Consider the following 20,144-nt stretch of genomic DNA (forward strand, 5'->3'; position numbering starts at 1 on the left):
GAAGGAAAGAAAGGAAGGAAGGAAGGAAGAAAGGAAGGAAGAAAGAAAGAAAGGGTGAAGGGACAGGAACAGAGGAAGGAAGCAAGGAAACTTATGAAAGGGGAGAGTAACTTCACTGCCACCCAATCCTGTAGAGGGAGGGAAGAAGGGAGGAAGCAAAAGGAAAGCAAGAAATAGAGGAAGGGAAGGTAAAAGAGAGAAAGAAAAAGAGCAAGAAAGAAAGCAGGCAAGAGAGAAAGAAAGAAAATGAAAGAGAAATAAAAATAGAGAGGGGGAATGAAAGAAATGGAAGGAGGGAAGGAAGGAGAGAAAGCAAGAGAAAGAAAGAAAGAAAGAAAGAGAAAGAAAGAAAGAAAGAAAGAGAAAGAAAGAAAGAGAAAGAAAGAAAGAAAGAAAGAAAGAGAAAGAAAAAAGAATGAAAGAGCAAGAGAGCAAGAGAGAAAAAGAAAGAGAGAAAGAAAGAAAGAAAGAAAGAAAGGCAACTTCAAAGAAAGGCTCACTGAGCATCTCTCTCTCTCTCTCTCTCTTTCTATCCCTCTCTCTTTCTCTCCCCCCTCTCCCCCCCTTTCCCTCTCTCTTTCTCTCTCTCCCTCTCTCTTTCTCTCCCCCCTCTCCCCCCTTTCCATCTCTCCCCCCAGGCCGGCAGCGACGTTTTAAAACAGCCGCGCCGTTTGCAAGCTAACTCCTGAGGCGGGAAGTTCGCCTTTGGCGTTTGGCTTCAGGAGTTAGCTCGCAAATGGCGCGGCTGTTTTAAAACGTCGCTGCCGGCCTGGGGGGCTTTCCAGAACCCCCCAACCCCCAACCCGGGTTCGGTGGGGGGCTAGGAAGCCCCCCAGGCCGGCAGCGATGTTTTAAAACAGCCGCGCCGTTTGCGAGCTAACTCCTGAAGCCAAACGCCAAAGGCGAACTTCCCGCCTCAGGAGTTAGCTTGCAAACGGCACGGCTGTTTTAAAACGTCGCTGCTGGCCTGGGGGGCTTTCCACAACCCCCACAACCCCCAACCCGGGTTCGGTGGGGGGCTAGGAAGCCCCCCAGGCCGGCAGCGACGTTTTAAAACAGCCGCGCCATTTGCGAGCTAACTCCTGAAGCCAAACGCCAAAGGCGAACTTCCCGCCTCAGGAGTTAGCTTGCAAACGGCGCGGCTGTTTTAAAACTTCGCTGCCGGCCTGGGGGGCTTTCCAGAACCCCCCCAACCCCCAACCTGGGTTCGGTGGGGGGCTAGGAAGCCCCCCAGGCCGGCAGCGCCGTTTGCGAGCTAACTCCTGAAGCCAAACGCCAAAGGCGAACTTCCCGCCTCAGGAGTTAGCTTGCAAACGGCGCGGCTGTTTTAAAATGTCGCTGCCGGCCTGGGGGGCTTTCCAGAACCCCCCCAACCCCCAACCCGGGTTCGGTGGGGGGCTAGGAAGCCCCCCAGGCCAGCAGCGATGTTTTAAAACAGCCGCGCCGTTTGCGAGCTAACTCCTGAAGCCAAACGGCAAAGGCGAACTTCCCGCCTCAGGAGTTAGCTCACAAATGGCGCGGCTGTTTTAAAACCTCGCTGCCGGCCTGGGGGGCTTCCTAGCCCCCCTCCAAACCCGGGTTGGGGGGGGGTTGGAAAGCCCCCCAGGCTGGCAGCGACATTTTAAAACAGCCGCGCCGTTTGCAAGCTAACTCCTGAGGCGCAGAAGTTCGCCTTTGGCATTTGGGCCACTCGGAATGTGAAATTCAAAACAGCGTTCGGATCCCCCCACCCCCAGCAGAAGCCAAGGACCCCCAGAGTGGGGCGGCAGGGGAGGCGACCGCCTCTCCACTCACCAAGTGCCGGGATACGAGCCGAGAAGAGCCGGGCTGGCTTACTTTCCTTCCTTTCCGCGCTGATGCAGAGCCACTCGAACAAAGCGTCACACCCCCCTGACGCTTTTGGCGGCAAAAGAGCCCAGCGTCGCTTCGGAAGCCGCCGAAAGTGTCAGAGGGGCGCGACGCTTTGTTCGAGTGGCTCTGCATCAGTGCGGAAAGGAAGGAAAGTAAGTCAGCCCGGCTCTTCTCGGCTCGTATCTCGGATTTGAGCTTGGGAGACGAACAAAAATGTCTCTCCTCTCCCAGCTCTTATCTCGAGTAGCTCGTAAGTAGAGCAGCTCGTATGTCGGGGTTTCACTGTACTTTCCAAGTGAAAAAAGTATTCAAATTGACCAAACATAAGCACTGCAAATGAAGAGTTTTCGGTCCGGGTCAGGGTGATCCGGGAACAGAAGATTTGTAACTTTTTTTAAACAGAACAGCAGGGTTAAAAAAGCCAACTATGAACTCATAGACTCTCAACTCTTGATTGGCAAACTCTATTCTCTGGCTGCAACACTGCTGATGACCTCTATAACTTCTTCTTGCTCGAAGTCAAAAATCCTATTAGACTACACATATCTCTAATAACCACCATAACCAAGAAAAACAAACTACCCATATCAATAAGAAAGCTACAATTAAAAAAAAATTCCTCTGGTGAAAAAAGAAAGCACACTATGAAGCTAACTTCAAAAACTGCTACAAAAATATATGCCACCAAATAAAGATGGAATGCTCCAACTATCAAAGCAAACAAGAGGAAAACCTTCTGTGCAGAAAATCCAACCATACCTTCTACAACTTTGTAAATAATAAATTCAAGGACTCGAGACTCCTCCCATCACTAAAAGGACCCAACAACAAAGAATGCTACAATGAACAGTCAAATCTAACCTCTTCAACACATTTTTTGGCTCAGTTTTTGTAAACAGAAACAGCTCACGCCCAAAATTCCCTAGATGTATCACAAATACAACGATTTAACAGAAATAGACTTCACTGAAAACAACGTTAAAAAACATATACCATCTTATGTATATAAACAAAGTTATTTCTATGTATATTACAAATACGTACTTGACAAATAAAAATAAATAAAAAATAAAAAATAAGGAAGTTGCTCCAGCCCTTGATCCTCTTAGTTATTTTCCTCTGTACCTTGTCTAATTCCACTATGTCCTTTTAAAGTTTGATGACCAGAATTACACATTATTCCTGATGCTGTTGTACCATTGGTTTATATAAGGGCATTATGATATTAGTGTCTCTATGAGCTGTGATGGCGCGGTGGTTAGAATGCAGTACTGCAGACTAATGCCAGGAGTTCACTCCAGGAGTTTGATTTTGAACAGCTCAAGGTTGACTCAGCCTTCCATCCTTCTGAGGTCAGTAAAATGAGGATCCAGATTGTTTGGGGCAATAAACTGTAAACTGCTTAGAGAGTGCTGTAAAGACTATAAAGTGATATATTAGTCCAAGTGCTATTGCTATTTTCAATAGCATTTTTTAAAATTATCCCTAACATGCTGTTGGAGGTTTTTTTTTAAGAGCAGATACATATTAAAATATTTGCCATTACTTAAAGTCTCTTTCCTAATCAACCATTGCTAACTCTGATTCCACTAGATAGTATGTATAGTTAGGATTACTGGCATTCTACATTCACAAAATATATTTCATTTCTTTGTATTTCACTGCTCTGTTACAATTTGTGAACACAGGTGTGTTCAGAAAGCAAAAGAGAGAGGTTTACAATTAGCTCTGCTGCTCTTTTTAAAATCTGGTTTGTACTTTATTGTGTGATCCCTAACTTTCCCCAATTCCATATCCTTTTATCCACAGCCTTGTTTAATTTTAATCTATTTGCATATTTGCATACTGCAATTTGTATACCGAGCAAACAGATAAATAGATGATGCTGTTATTATGGCTCTGTACTACATTCTACAATATCTTGAATCTCCAAAGACCTACGCAAGGGTCCTCTTTGTAGACTTTAATTCAGCATTACTCCAGACACTCTTCTAACTAAGCGGAACCAGTCAATGGTACCTGAACACACTTGTAAGTGGATCATAAGCTTCCTAACAAACAGGAGGCAGCAGGTGAAGCTAAGCAAAATCACATCAGATACCTGTACAAGTAGCACAAACACGCATCCCAAGGCTGTGAGCTCTCTCCACTTCTCTTCTGTCTATATATACCAATGACTGCATCTGTAATGATCCATCTGTTAAACTGCTGAAGTTTGCAGATGATACAACAGTCATCGGCCTCATTTGAAACAACGATGAATCAGCATACAGATGGGAGCTTGAACAACTTTGTGGTGCAACCAGAACAATCTGGAACTGAATACACTCAAAACTGTAGAAATGGTGATAGACTTTAGGAGAAACTCAACTATATTTCCACCTCTTACAATACTAGACAACACAGTATCAACAGTAGAGACTTCCGTTTGCACCGGAGGCAGAATAAGAACATGGACACAAAGAGCTGGGTTTAAATGGGTCACTTTATTAAAGTTAAATGAACTTTAACTGATTATCAACCAATAACCAAGACCTGCAGAGGCCACTAAAAAATTTGGGGCAGAAATAATTCACGAATAACATTCCTGGGCAACTATGGGTGTAGCTCCTTGCTGAACAAGGTGAAGGTACCACACCTTGGTACAGGTTGCGCTTGGGTTTGGAATGTGGAGGGGTGGGAATAAAGGTCCGGGTGCCAGTTAGGTAGCAACGCTTCAGTTTTCCTCCCCTCCTTTCTTGCTGTGCTTGCTGCATTGGTGATCCTGGGCATGGGGCCCTGTGGAGTGCAACTCTAGGATCCCCGCCCCTTTAATTCCCTGCGGGATGTATTTGCCCCTTGCCCACATACATAAAGGAGGGTATGTCAGCTGTTTTCTTTAGGGTCCATTACACTGTTATGCAGTTAGCCGCTTTGATTCATGGAAAGTGATTAACACGTGCTGTTAGCACCCCATTTTTGGAAGGGAGCCACAATTATGAAGGTGTGAATCCCAAATTTTGTATTGTATTGTATTGTGTTACTGATCACAATTGCTCTTACAGACATTTTGTGCAGTCTTCGTTGGTCTTTCCCATCATCCCCTTTCACCATTTAACCATTGTTAATAATGGTTTGAAATTTGGATGCAGTAATATCATGGACAAGACTTTCAAGTTGCTCCTGTACTATTGGTAAAGCGGTGGATGTAAGGTATGCACCAGCACACTATTCTATTAATACTGCACTTACATGTGGTGGATGATGCATTTTTTGCTGCAGGAATTCATCTGAGTCTGTTTTGATATCAGAGAGCCTGTGGTCTAGAGGTTGTTATTTCTGCCTTGCCAGACAGATTCTGCGGTTCATATCTTGGTAACGGTATGGCCAGTTCAGGAGACTGAATTAGGCTCGATATCTTATTAGTCTTCAAGGGGACTCCCCAACATAGGTAATTTTCCTATATACCGTAAGGGCCTTAATGATGCTTTGGCTCTGAACCCGGTTGCTCCAATTTGTTGATAGTTAGGGTCCTTTAACCACTTAATTTAGTTTCAACCCTTCAGGGTTTCTATATCATAAGTGCATTGGGACACTGTTGTGCCAATCTACCAGGAAGTTAGTGAATACATTGTACCAAGGATAGCCAAGTTGGAACTCCATTCCCTTATTATTTAGTTCACCAAGCTATATAAATTGGTACCAGGAACGGTATGCCCACAATTGTGAGTTCCTTGAAGGATAATGGGGGAAGCACATCAGCAAGGGATTACAGGTGGTTTTTCTCTAATGGCATTCCTTCAATCAACATTTAATTCAGGACTGGCACAGCCTGGCATTGAGTATTTCTTCGCCGTATTACTAAATCGGCAGGCCTCTACAGTTATTACTTCTACCATTATGTGCTTAGTGGCCCCAATAGATTGGGGCATGATGACGCTGTCCACCATCAACAGAGTTAAGTAGATCTCTAGATTTTCCTATTAATTAGGAAGCTTATATACCCAGAGGTTCCTTTGCCGTATAGGGCGAAGGTTGCTATTTCATTCCAACACCCTTTTAATCAGGGATGGCAAAGCTTGGGATGGGGTATTACTTCGTAGTATTACCACATTGGCAGGCCACTACACTTACCTTTTAATACAATTATGTGCTTAGTGGCCTACATAGATTGGAGCATAATAACACTGCTCAATATCAACGGCACTAGCTGGCTCTCTAGGTTTCCAGTTCTTACTTTGGAAGCTTATATAGCTAGATTACTTCTTTTCCATACACAGCAAAGGCTACTACCTCATTCCTGTAACAGTATGATTGGTGGCTGTGGTTTCACCGTGGCTCCCAGTTTCATTTAGCTGAATTCATTGCCACGTCCCCCCACCTTTCTTATTCATCCCAAAGGTTTTCTTGGGGACTACTTTTTATCAGCTGGCTTACATTATTCCCCTAGCTGATCTTGCTGACATAGTCAAGGTCCTAGGCCATGCTAAATGTTGGTCGCCAGGGTGGCCTGGCTCAATCATTGGCAAACTTTTGCCTTTCGGCCTGGTGCTATGCTGGGTTGATTGCTTAAAGGAAGGTGCCGGTGATGCTTCTTGGTCCTCCTGGACAAACACCCACCCATTTTAGGGAGCTGAAAGTGGCACGCCTATTACCGACGCCTCATACCGCTTTAGTGCCTTGCTTTCTTTAGCCTAGTTTTCCATCTGTCATCAGGCATGGGGGAAAAACAGGATCGGCCCTGAGGTCCGTTGCTGTGGAGATCTAAAACTGATCAGATAGGCATGAGGTTGCTCTATATAATATAATCCCAAATCAACCCAAAATTAATTTACATTATTACATGTCATGAGTTAACTATGGTTTGAAGTTCAACTGTTTTTATTAAATTTTGTTAAAGCGAAACGCAAATGTTTAATTTCCATATGAAAACAGATTTTAATTGATCAAAAAGGAAAAAGAAAACTTAGTGGATGTTTTGGAGGAAGTTGAAAAAAGAGCAATATGCAGAGCAGTAAACTCACTACAGCTTAGTCTCATGTCACTAAATTCTGATTAAACATCTTGTCTGAATGTTTTGCACTAATTAATTGGTTAGGTAATTAATTTAACTCATTAGCTTCATGTACATTTTGACTTAATGTTATGTCAGCTTATCTTAGTGTCAATAATTCAAAATAATAGAGAATGATCCCCTGATTTTTCTGTATATAGAAATATTTAGTTCTAGTGTTTATGATGATCTAAGGGAATGCAGCAGGTTGTCCCCAAAGCTTATAAGGATTTTGAAACTGATGGGAAAAAATGCTTTTTTTATGTCATGAATCTAAAAAACTAAAGCAGCAATCTATCCTAGATGACTGAGACTACATTCATGAATCATTCAAAACTTTACAACAAGCAGTATTTTCTATTTTGGTTTCTTTTTATTGTTGTGTGTGTGCCTTTGTGAGTGTATTGTCATTCTGAATCTCCAGAGAGTGGGGGCATACAAATCTAATAAATAAATTAATAATAATAATAATAATAATGTTGTGGTTGGCTCTGGCCCAGCTCCTGCCCCAAGGAATGTGGAGGTGGATGCAGGGGAAGCATCAACATGTCATAGCCCTGTTTTATTGCTGACAGTCAGGTAGTGCAATTTCCTCAGACGAAGAAGAAGGTGGGGGTGACTTGGAAGAGGAGGGCTTGGCACACAGCCCAGGAAGCCAATCTCCATTATCTTTGGTCGATTCGGATGAGGAAGTGTTAGACCCACGCATGCGCAGAATTATGCATCGAAGAGACCAATTGAAGAAATATTACAGGAGATAAGAGAGGCCACCTGTGTTTGGGTGGGGCTCCAGTAATTAGAGCTGCTGATATAAATAGCAGCATGTTGGCTTGGCCGTTGTGGAAGATTATCTGATCATTGTTCTTCAGGACCATGCCTTGCTGTTTCCGGACATTGTTTGTTGATTTTTCACGACTTGGAAACCAAAGCAGAGTAAAGTGTGTGTGTTTCACTTCGTGGAAGAAGGAGGGCTGTGACGTTCCTTCACAGCTGCTAGCTAAGTACTTAAGGACTGATTAAGGGGATTGTACAAACTACCAGGTTGTTTTGGGACGAGTGCTCTTTGCAATAAAAAAAAGGGTGCTTTGTTTCTTTTGAATTTTTGTGATAAAGAACATTGTTTTTGAACTTTCAAGTGTGTGTGTCTGAAATTTGTACCCTTCAATTTTCAGGAGACTCATACCATAGAGCCCGGCAGAAATAATAATAATAATAATAATAATAATAATAATAATAATAATAATAATAATAGTCTTTGTTATATTTTTGTTCCTTTTAGCATTGAGGAATATGGAATTATTAATATGACCAAACTTCCTTTATCTGAGCAAGTTTGAAAGAAAATAAAACAAAAGTATACTGGATAAAAATAGATAAACTGAAGTGCATACAGTTGTAACAAAGGGGAAGAATATTTGAAGGTTAGGCGAAATCAAATTGTAAATCAGTTACTGATCTAAATGGTAAAATAGTACTTTAACATCACAATATTAAAACTACAAGCCTGACCACCAAATTAGATTCTGTTCCTGAAGATGGAGGAGAGGAGGAGACAAACTAATTGAAATATTGAGTCATTGACTTAGATCAGGGGCGTTCATTGAGGGCCGAATCAGGATTGGATTTTACCCTGGAGGGCCTTGTGAAGGTGTGGAGTGGGCATGACAATAGTGGGTGTTGGGCATGACACAGAACTGCACCTCCATAGACATGGTTTGATAAACCTATAAAAATAGGGAAGCATACATTTCTGTGATTTTTTTTTTTAATACTTAGAGACCAGATCAAAAAACTGACTCTATGTGAAGACTAGAACTATAAATTAGGCTAGTAGCAGAATTTTGCAAGCTTGAAAGGTAAAATGTTTTACTTTTCCTACTTTTTATAATCTTCTGAGGCTCCTATGGTAATCCGAATACCCTTTTTGAGCCTGGACAGCCTCCTGGATTACTCTGGAGGCCCATTTAGGACCTGGAAGGCCTCCTGGACCACTCAGGATACCAAAAGCAGTTGTGGGAGGGTGAACAACATCCCATTTTTGTTAGCAGAGGCACCATGGGCTATTTCCAGACCAGCCCCATGAGCCCGATCTAAATACCCCATGGATTGGATCCAACCCATGGGGCTTGAGTTTGACACTCCTGACATAGATCATGGAATTGTGGTCAAGGACATAAGTCATACAAACAAATGGAACAAAGACCCAATAGTTTCATCATTTATGAAAATGAAAAAAAAAATAGTTTTGAAAATTTGAGAGGAGGAGGTATATATGAAGAAAGCATATTTCTTCAATAGTTGATCATCCACTAAGATGAAATTGTGACTGTTATGTCTGCACAGCAAGCACAGGGGGGCCTATTGGACACAGCTGGCAAACACAGCCCAAGGGAGAATAACGCTCCCTGATGGTCCAGTCTCTGACAGCTGAGTATAAAAGAGCTGTCCCTGCCTCAGAAGCTCACTCAATCTCCAGACTTTTAGCGAAAGGAGCGAGACACTGCTAGAAGTTACTGTTAGCCTTTGTTAGCAATAAATGTTGTTAAACGTAACCTGCCTAATCCTTGCCTTGTTCAGTGAATAGAACAGTGAATCTCATTCAAATCTCATTTCTACGTTATTAGACTGTCATTACAATATTTATTTTAATGATTTTTTTAAGAACATAAGAACATAAGAAGAGCCATGCTGAATCAGGGCAAAGCCCATCGAGTCCAGCATTCTGTGTCACACAGTTGCCCACCATTTGTACATGGGGTTCTTGAGCAGAAAGAGAAGGTAAGACCCTCCCTTTCCCTTGACCCCCAACAAGTGGTACCCAAGGGAAAAATATTATTTAAAAAATAAATTCAGATTTTTATCTGCAATGAAAGCGATGGTTATACATTTTTTCAATGTGCAATAAGTAAAAAATATTTTTCTGTCCTTTCTTTGCCAAGAAATTTGACATGACATTTAGAAAATATAAAAACAGAAGCTATCTGCATTCTGGTCCAGCTAGGATTTTCAGATCAGAATAGTTACCTTAAAAAGTGCTGTACTGTATATAAAATACCTGCAAAATATATATTTTTTAAAAAATTGTGTCTCTTCTTCACTTCTGGTGAGATGAATGACTATAAAAAAAATTTAAATAAATAAATAAATAAATCTCAATCCTGTTCAGTGCTTCTCTAAGGATTAGAATGGATAATCCTTATCCCTGACATTTTGTTTTGTGAGAGTCAACCGTGGGTTTTCAACCATGGCAACCTAATTCTCTTTATGTTTAGTAGGATGCTTTCATTCATCTATTGTTGACTTCCTATAGAATTATTAAAGTGCCTGAAAATATCTTATTTCTGTAGAAGGTTTATTGTGCTTCACAATACAATAATGTTCCTTTTATCTAAAAGCTTTGGTTTAGTCTATATTTTATTTGAAGAAAGATGACAATGCCTACCAGTCAACATCACTTGCATACATATAATTTTCTCATTTTGAAAGACTAAAAGTAATTTTGAAACTTTCATTAATACATGTCTTTCTTTGGTCTCAGCTCAACACTTAATTTCACAATTCCTGTACAGAAGAAATCAAAGGTGTGTATCTATGCGAGAATGAGAGTTTTATATTTTATAGTTAATAGCTTGCATCTCATTTCCAAAGGGTGAAAAATAATATTCGATATGAGAAAGAAACAACTTGGAAGGGGGCAACATAATGAATTAGCATATCTTTATGTTGGGATATGGTTTCATATTCATATTCATGTTTTTAAATATATATTTTTAGACTTTTTCAATAAAGCAAAAGTATACAAAACAAAAAATAAAAAGTAAGAAAAAGAGAAAAAGGAAAGGAATGAAAAAAGAAAACATATAATTATGCCTTTTGCCCTTCTCTCTATTGAGTTATCAGCTCAATCTTCATTCTTTTTAAATCCCCAAACCTAAAGTTATTAATTTGTTTTTTTGTTTTTTCAGCAAAATTCCATAAAAATGTTTTCTGTTAAGAACTGCAATATTTATTTAAGAATACTATATATGCAGACTTTTGAGTTCCGTACAATTAACCATATTATTTTTCAGCAGGGGACTTTTTTTTAATGGACAGTGACATCAATATTGATTGAAACTGGGCCCTTTTAGACTGATATTTTGGCTCTCTAAAGTGAGGTAGAATTAGCACCAGGACTAATGAATGCATTTAATGACAGAGAGGGCTACAAGGATTCTTAGCAATTATCCCCATGAAAGTCCATTGAACTTGGACTTCTATATAGACTTCTTCACTATAATATTGTTTTTATTATTGTTGTGAGCCGCCCCGAGTCTTCAGAGAGGGGTGGCATAAAAATCTAATAAATTATTATTATTATTATTATTATTATTATTATTATTATAACAAATTAATGATAATAATGATAACAATGATAATAATGATGGTGATAACAACAACACCAATAATAATAACAACAACAATAACCATAATGGCAGCAACCTGTATCAACCATTAGCACCAGTCAAAGGTACTGTATTTATGATACATCTTTAAAAGTTCAGTTGTCTAGTTTCCATGTCATCATCATCATCATCATCATCATCATCATCATCATAATCATCATCATTATCATTTATTAATTTTATTTATTTATTTATTTTGTCCAATACACAATGAGAGTTTTAGTGGGTATATATATGTATATGTATATGTATATGTATGTATGTGTGTGTGCCTGACCAATATGTGTGGTGCCTGACCAATACATACTTCATCTATAATGAACAAAGATATAAACAGATAGAGGGAGCCCCCATGGGATCACCTCTATCACCTGTCATAGCCAACCTCTATATGGAATATTTCGAAAATAATGCTTTAGAGCAAGCCAAATACAAACCCAAACTTTGGCTGAGATATGTTGATGATACCTTTGTAATTTGGCCACATGGTAAAGAAAAACTAGACAATTTCCTCACACATCTCAACAGCCTACACCCCAAAATACAGTTTACTATGGAAACAGAAATCAATGATCAACTTCCCTTTCTAGATGTACTGGTCTATAAAAAACCCAATGGCAGCCTAGGACATACTATCTACCAAAAGAAAACCCATACCAACCGTTATCTAAATGCACACTCACACCACCACCCCGCACAAATCACCTCAGTGGCCAAAACTCTCATCACCAGAACCAAACGCTTAGCTGACCATGAGCACTTAAAAACTGAATTGAACAAACTCAAAGATGTACTAATTTCTAATGGATTCAAAGAGAAAACAATAACAAACCTAATCAATAAAGAGACACCCCCCAAAAAACAAGATCAAGAACAGGACAATGGCACCACCATCCTTCCTTACATCAAAAGCACCACGGATAAAATTAGTAAAATTCTGCACAAACATAACATCAAAACCTCATTTTGCACTAACCAAAAAATATCCAATATCCTAAGGAGCCCCAAAGATAAAATCCAATTGGAATACCAAGGAATCTATGAAATCCCTTGCAAAACATGTGCAGCCACATACATTGGACAAACTAACCGAAAAGTGAGCCAACGCATAGCAGAACATGTGAATGCAGTCAAAAAACAAGAAAAGACCTCCTCCCTTGTCCAGCACATTAAAAAAAACAGGGCACGAAATTGACTTTGAAAAAACTAAATTACTCCACAAAACAGAGAATTTATATAGAAGAATTTCTCTAGAAGCTATCGAAATTGAGAGGAGACCCCTTTGTCTAAATAAAAGAGATGATACCTCCCGCCTGCCAGAGATTTGGAAACCAGCCTTAAACAAAATAAACACTTCATAATAATCAGCATGTCAATCCTTCTAATAATTATGATTTTAGAATTTTATATTTGGAAATCAACCTTAAACAAAACACTTCACAAAAATCTCCATGTCATTCCTTCTAATAACTATGATTACACCAACCAATCAGATCACTGAAACATAATCACCCAATCTATTTGCTACATTCAAAACAAATCTCCACCCCCACACTACATACTAGGAAGAAATGTCAGTTGCAAACATTCCATTTACAACAACACAAAGATTGGAACCTCAGCCTGAAGATGGTGAATGTGATTTCGCCGAAACGTCGCATAGACATGCAAAACATTACACAGGGCAAAACCCGAACTCAGAACAATATATATATATATATATATATATATATATATATATATATATATATATATACAGTGATAGCGCGCATGCGCAGATGGTGGAGTTTGCGTGGGCGGTGGGGGAAGACCCAGGGAAGGTTCCTTCGTCCGCCTAGCAGCTGATCTGCTCGGCAGCGCAGCACCAGCGAGGAGCCGAAGATCCGGGTTTCCCCGCTGCCCACGGAAAGGGGAAACCCAGATCTTCGGCTCCTCGCTGGTCCCCAATTCCGCCAACATCAGGCTCTCCACACGCCCTTTCGCCGTAACACGAGAGCCTTCCGAAAACTCTTTCCGAGCTCCTCAGAGCAGCACCCCCACCCCTCTTTGATTCCCTCAACCCACCCGGCCCCTCACTCCCCTTTTCCACACGCGCCACCCAAGAAACGGTTCATCCCATCTGGGATTCCCCCCTCCTCTCGCTCGCTCGCGCTCTCCCCCCATCCGCGTGCATATGTGCATGCGCGCGCACCCAGGCGCCTCCATCCCGGCGGGGACCGCAGCTGCGGGGCTACCCGTCGTCGACCCTCCTCCGGCAGCTTCCTCCCGAGCCCCCACACACATACGACGGAGAAAGCGGCCACTTCAGTCTTTTTCCCGGGGGGTCGTCGTCAAGCTCACCTCCAACCGAGAGAGGAGTCTGCGCTGCTCCGGCTGCCGTGTCTCCTTCTCCCTCCTCCTCCTCTTCTTCCTCGCTCTTCCATCCTCCGCTGCCGAGGTCGCCAGGAAGGGAGAAGAAGAGTCAATGAACGGTGCCAGCCGCCTCCTCGCCCAACGCAAAGCGCAAGAGCTCAGACCCGGAGGCAACCCGCTTGCTGTCCGCGGCGCTTCGAGTTTCTCCTCCCGGAGGCGCGCTCGGCGCTCGCTGCAGCCGAAGATCCGGGTTTCCCCTTTCCGTGGGCGGCGGGGGAAGACCCAGGGAAGGTTCCTTCGTCCGCTGCCCACGGAAAGGGGAATGTGAATGTGATTTCACCGAAACGTCGCGTAGACATGCAAAATATTACACAGGGCAAAACCCGAACTCAGAACAATCTACATACATATACCCGTGAAAATTTACGAAAACAAATATATATATATATATATATGTCACATGTTTAAGCTGAATTTGAAAATTAAGGGATATATATATATATATATATATATATATATATATATATATATATATATATATATATATGTAGATTGTTCTGAGTTCGGGTTTTGCCCTGTGTAATATTTTGCATGTCTATGCGACGTTTCGGCGAAATCACATTCACCATCATCAGGCTGAAGTTCCAATCTTTGTGTTGTTGTTTACAACAACACAAAGATTGGAACTTCAGCCTGATGATGGTGAATGTGATTTCGCCGAAACGTCGCATAGACATGCAAAATATTACACAGGGCAAAACCCGAACTCAGAACAATCTACATTCATATACCCGTGAAAATTTACGAAAACAAAACATTTAACACATACAGAATATAGTTGTCGGCTATAAAATATATTAACTGCCTTCTAGTGGTCCTGGGTTGGGCCTAGAGGCAAAAAAAGGAGCTGTGACGTTCCTTAAAAATATACCATGGTGATCTGACATAAAAAAAACATATATACCCCCTCCCTGGCACAGAGCTGGAAGGGTTCTGATCTGATAGCTCTAACTGCTAGTTCTCTGCTTTACAAGGCAGATTTCACCAGATCGAATCCCAGTAAAGGAAAGGGTGTGGCTAGGTCCCACTCATCATCTTCAGGCTGGTGTTTCTGTCCTTTTTCTAAGGCGAACACTGCTATGTGTGTGTGTGTGTGTATATATATATATATATATATACACACACACACACACACACACACACACACACACACATAGTAAAATACATGATGAAGGTTATAGAGGAGATACTCATAGTAAAATATATCTATGAAAGAATAGAAAAGAAGATATAGTAATAGAACATATCAATGAAGGAAAAGAAGAAGAGATATAGGAATATAAGAAAGGAATAGGAGATATAGGAGAGCAATAGGACAGGGGTCGGAAGGCACACTAGTGCACTTGTACTCACCCTTTACTGACCTCTTAGGAATCTGGATAGGTCAACCGTAGATAATCTAAGGGTAAAGTGTTGGAGGTTTGGGGATGACACTATGGAGTCCGGTAATGAGTTCCACACTTCGACAACTCGGTTACTGAAGTCATATTTTTTACAGTCAAGTTTGGAGCAGTTAATATTAAGTTTAAATCTTTTGTGTGCTCTTGTGTTGTTGTGGTTGAAGCTGAAGTAGTCGCCGACAGGCAGGACGTTGCAGCATATAATCTTGTGGGCAATACTTAGATCATGTTTAAGACATCTTAGTTCTAGGCTTTCTAGGCCCAGGATTGAAAATCTAGTCTCGTAGGGTATTCTGTTTCGAGTGGAGGAGTGACGTGCTCTTCATCATCATTTCAAAACATTCACCAAAGAATGATTATAGCACAATAAATATTATTGATCATTCTGAACACATGTTTGCAGGTGGAATCAACACAAGTGTGCCAGGTACGACTGAACAATACTTTAGGCTGAATCTTCAAAAGATGCTTCTGAAAGCAAGGAAGCCCAAGCTTAGTTTCTGTCTCCATGTAAAACTATTCAACACTACTGACAATGCTGCTATCCTTCAAAAAGACCTTGACTATATGTCAGAATGATCAAACAAGTGGCAACTTCAAATCCCAACCAACAAATGCTCTGTCTTACACATTGGCCCCCAAAAAAATCTGAACATAAAATCTAAACTGGATGGACACGACCTTGTAGACAACCCTCATTCTGTTAAGGACCTTGGAGTATTCATATCTAATTATCTAAGTGCCAGATCCCACTGCAACAGCTTTGCCAAAAAAGTATTAAGAAGACTTAGCCTAATCTTGCATAGCTTCTTCTCTGGTAATATTGTACTTTTAACTAGAGCAAACAAAACATTTGCTATACCAATTATTGAATACATCACATCTGTCTGGAACCAGCATTACATATCAGACATTAATACAATTGAAAATGTCCAGAGATATTTCACGAGAAGAATCCTCCACTTCTCTGTTTGCCTTATACTTTATGCCACCAGAGTTATGCCACCAGACATGAAATTTTAGGGGTAGACAAAGAACTACACCGCCTTAGGTCTGACCTAAGGGTAGCACATAAAATTTATCTGCTACAATGTTTTACCCATCAATGACTACGTCCGCTTCAACTGCAACAGTGCATGAGGACACAAGAGATACAAACTTAAGATAAACCACTCCAAACTCAATTGCAGAAAATACAACTTCAGCACTAGAGTGGTCAATGTGTGGAATATACTACCAAACTCTGTGGTTTCTTCCACAAATCCCCAAAACTTTAACCTTAGACTGTCTACAGTTGATATCAATACATTTCTAAGAGGTCTGCAAGGGGCGTGCATAAGTGCACCAATGTGCCTACTGTCCCTGTCCTAATGTTCCCATGTACTCAAAATCATCTCATGTATACATGTTTATACTTTTACTGTAATCTTACATATGATTGACAAAATAATAAATAAAAATAAATAAAATAAAAATAAATTTAAAAGCTTTTACAGAAACTAGTTGTTCTGCTTCAGATACCATGAAGCCTCCTCCCAGAAGGCAAGAAGGGAAACTGATCAGGGAAAGGATCTACAAAGTCCTTGGCAATACTATAGATCCTGGTCAAGCAGCATTTATATGCCATGCTGTGGAGATAAGGAAGTGAACTTCCAATAATCTTTTCTACCATCCTCACCACTCTCTGCACAGCCTTCCTGTCCGAAGCAATAATTCTTCTGAATCAAACTGTCATATGACAGGATGCTTTCAATTTTTCTTATAGAAAAAGTGGTAAGGACAGGGGAAGGAAGATATGCACAATATTCACTGTGTGTCCACTTCACCAGTGTTTCACTGTTGAGTGACCAAGCTAATCTATTCATTAATTGCACACAAAAAGTCATAAAATGGGGCAAAACTCACTTAACAAATGTCTCATTTAGCAACAGAAATTTTGGACTCAATTTTGGTCATAAATCAAGGACTACATACATGTAGATTAAAACCTACTTCAAGAATATGCTGAACTAGCGCTTTCAACAGCACAACCACCTCGAATGAATGGTGAGAATCTTAACTCAGCATGTCAAATACCTTATCACTGACCCACAGTAATATTTATACTTAATAATTCAGGAGATTCAGAGGGTTATTATTATTATTAATAATAATAATAATAATAATAATAATAATAATAATAATAATAATAATAATAAGACTGAGTGATGTAGTGGTGAATTATGTTTGCCAATCCCAGTAAAGTGGCCTTTTGCAATTGAGAGATGGAGATTTTGTCAATTCCGATGGTTTTCAAATGTCTGCTAAGATCCTTTGGCACTCCGCCCAGCATGCTAAGTACCACTGGGACCACTTTCACTGGCTTACTATTATTATTATTATTATTATTATTATTATTATTATTATTATCATTATTAATTAGATTTGTATGCCTCCCCTCTCCGTAGACTCCGTATACAGAGAGAAGTCAAAGAACTTCAATTTTTTTTGTTTAATTAGGTTGAAATTTAAATCTAAAAGATGCCTTCAATTGTCTCATATTGACTTCCCATAAAACTTTCCATGTTGCCTGAAAATGATCAGAGTTGTATTTCCGAGCTACTGGAAATATTGTATTTCATTTTTTGAGGCTAGTCCCTCCATTTGTCTTGAAGCATTATAATTTATTCCACTTTTATTTTCCAATACATCTCATTATATCGCTCAGACTAGACTGAAGCTTGTAATCCTCAATTCTATTTGAATTTTTCCTTTGCCCTGGGCTCAAGAAATGCTATATGTCATGGGGCAATTATTGCTAAAACCTGCTAATATGATTGACTTTCTATTCAATATAATTGAATTATGTTTATTAATAGGACTAAAAGAGTAGATTTTTCTTCCCTTTCAGAGCATAATTCCAATTTATGCTAATGATGAAGACTATTAAACATATAGTTATTCCAAATTAATTAAGCCTCAAGAGATATACCGGTCCTGTGAAGTTAGCTGAAATCCATAATAATTATTATTTTGATTCATGTCTGTCTAGAGGCTTACACTTTCCTTTCACTGTTCTCAAACGGGCAAAGAATTTGTCAGCATAATGTATTAGGCAACATTGGCTATATTAAGTTATAAAAAAATATGTTTCAAGTCATGTTTCTCTACAAATTTATTTGAGTATAAAATCTTTGGTTCAAATCTGAAATGGATGGCATATTTGAAAATATTTGTGTTCCCCTAGCCGGTTCCTAACTTTGTTTACATACTTGAATCAATAGGAACGTATACTTGTGTGTTTTATTTCAGAATTTTTGCAAATGGTTTATTTTATCCAAACATCTATTCAAAATACCAATTAGACTTCAGGGCTGCAACTTTGTGAATGTGGTTTATCACAGTGGCATCTTCCACAGGGGTCAAAAAATAATCAAGATTGTGATTGTAGCAGGGCCAACAAAGTACACATGTTGATGTCACCAAGGGGTACAACTCTGATCATGCTGTTGTACCCATCATGTTTTTTTTTTTTTGGACCCACACTGGTTATTATTTCAGATATTTTTTTCTCTGTGCCTCTATTCAAAGCCACATGAATTTTCTGCACTGCACCCAATTTTAATGCTATTTATGTGCCTATTTAGATTTCATTGGCACTGTTCTTTCTTTCTGCAGTCTGAATTCTGATCATCTAAAACATTAACAACATAAGACAAGAGAGAGGGAGAGGATATGGATATATCGAGCAAGAGGTATGTGAAATAGCCTGTAAGCTAACTAGAGTCGCAAACTGTGAGAAGGATCAAATTGTGCAAATCAAGTAAATAAATACATACATTAAATACTCCCAAAATAACTGTTTAACAAACCAGTTGGTTAAGGAACAGCATCAGGGAAAGTTTTGTTCAGAAAATGGAAGTAAGGAAAAAAGAAATATATATATATATATATGTGTAAAAAAGAAAATCAGTACCAATTGTGAATTTAAAGGGCATATCAAATACATTAGAGCCATCAATAAATAAATTATTAAATACTATTAAATAAATAGAAGTGGGAAGGCTAGGGAAACTGTTTCTCCACTTGGTAACATAAGAATTACAGAAATATTAAAAAGTGACTGGAGATAATTATTTTTATCTAGTACTGCTGCTGTATTACGAGAGATGTCCTTGCATGAACTGACACTTTCATGGATGAACTGAAAAAAGAATAATAGAACTGGAAGAGAATATTTATTTAATGAACTCTAGCCTCCTTTTCATGGAGGAATTCAAATGAAAACCTCTCTGTCTAATGTCTGTGTGAAACTTTGCTTCTCTTTGTTGGCTAAATTGTGGATTGGCTCAGTCTAGGATTGTTACCTGGTGCCTCAAGGCAGAAAATTGCAACTTGTTTATTCTGTACTGATCAAGGAATGTTCTCAACACCCAAGTCACAAATTGAAATCTGGTAACATACAATTTGGCATAAGTTTATACACTTAAAAGAAGCATATGATCCTTAACAAGCAGTAGGCAACAAACAGTAAATTATTCACATCCCTCCTAAAAATGGCTCTCCCAGAAGGTGGATCCATTACTAAAATTTTGTATCCATGTCTAATTGATAAGGCTGGCAACTCAATACAAATAATTCCCAAGTTGCAACAGTTCATTTAGTGACCATTTTAAGTTACAATGGTACTGAAAAATGTGACTACCAACCATTTTTCACACTACACCCGCTGAAGCATCCCCATGGTCACATGATCAAAATTCAAATGCTTGGCAACTGACTCATATTTATGATGATCACAGTGTCTCAGAGTCATGTGATCACTTTTTGCAACCTTCTGACAAGCAAAGTCAATGAGGAAACTGGATTCACTTAACAACTGCAGTGATTCATAAAACAGAGGAGGCCTTAGATAACTGTGAGATTTAATACGGAATGCATGCCAGCAAGGCAGGTACAGGCTTAGAGAGAACATTCAATTACATACAGAGTTTTATAGCACCGCAGGCTGAGGCAGGAACCAAT

Source organism: Erythrolamprus reginae, chromosome 1 (assembly GCF_031021105.1).
Source record: "Erythrolamprus reginae isolate rEryReg1 chromosome 1, rEryReg1.hap1, whole genome shotgun sequence".
NCBI lineage: Eukaryota > Metazoa > Chordata > Lepidosauria > Squamata > Dipsadidae > Erythrolamprus > Erythrolamprus reginae.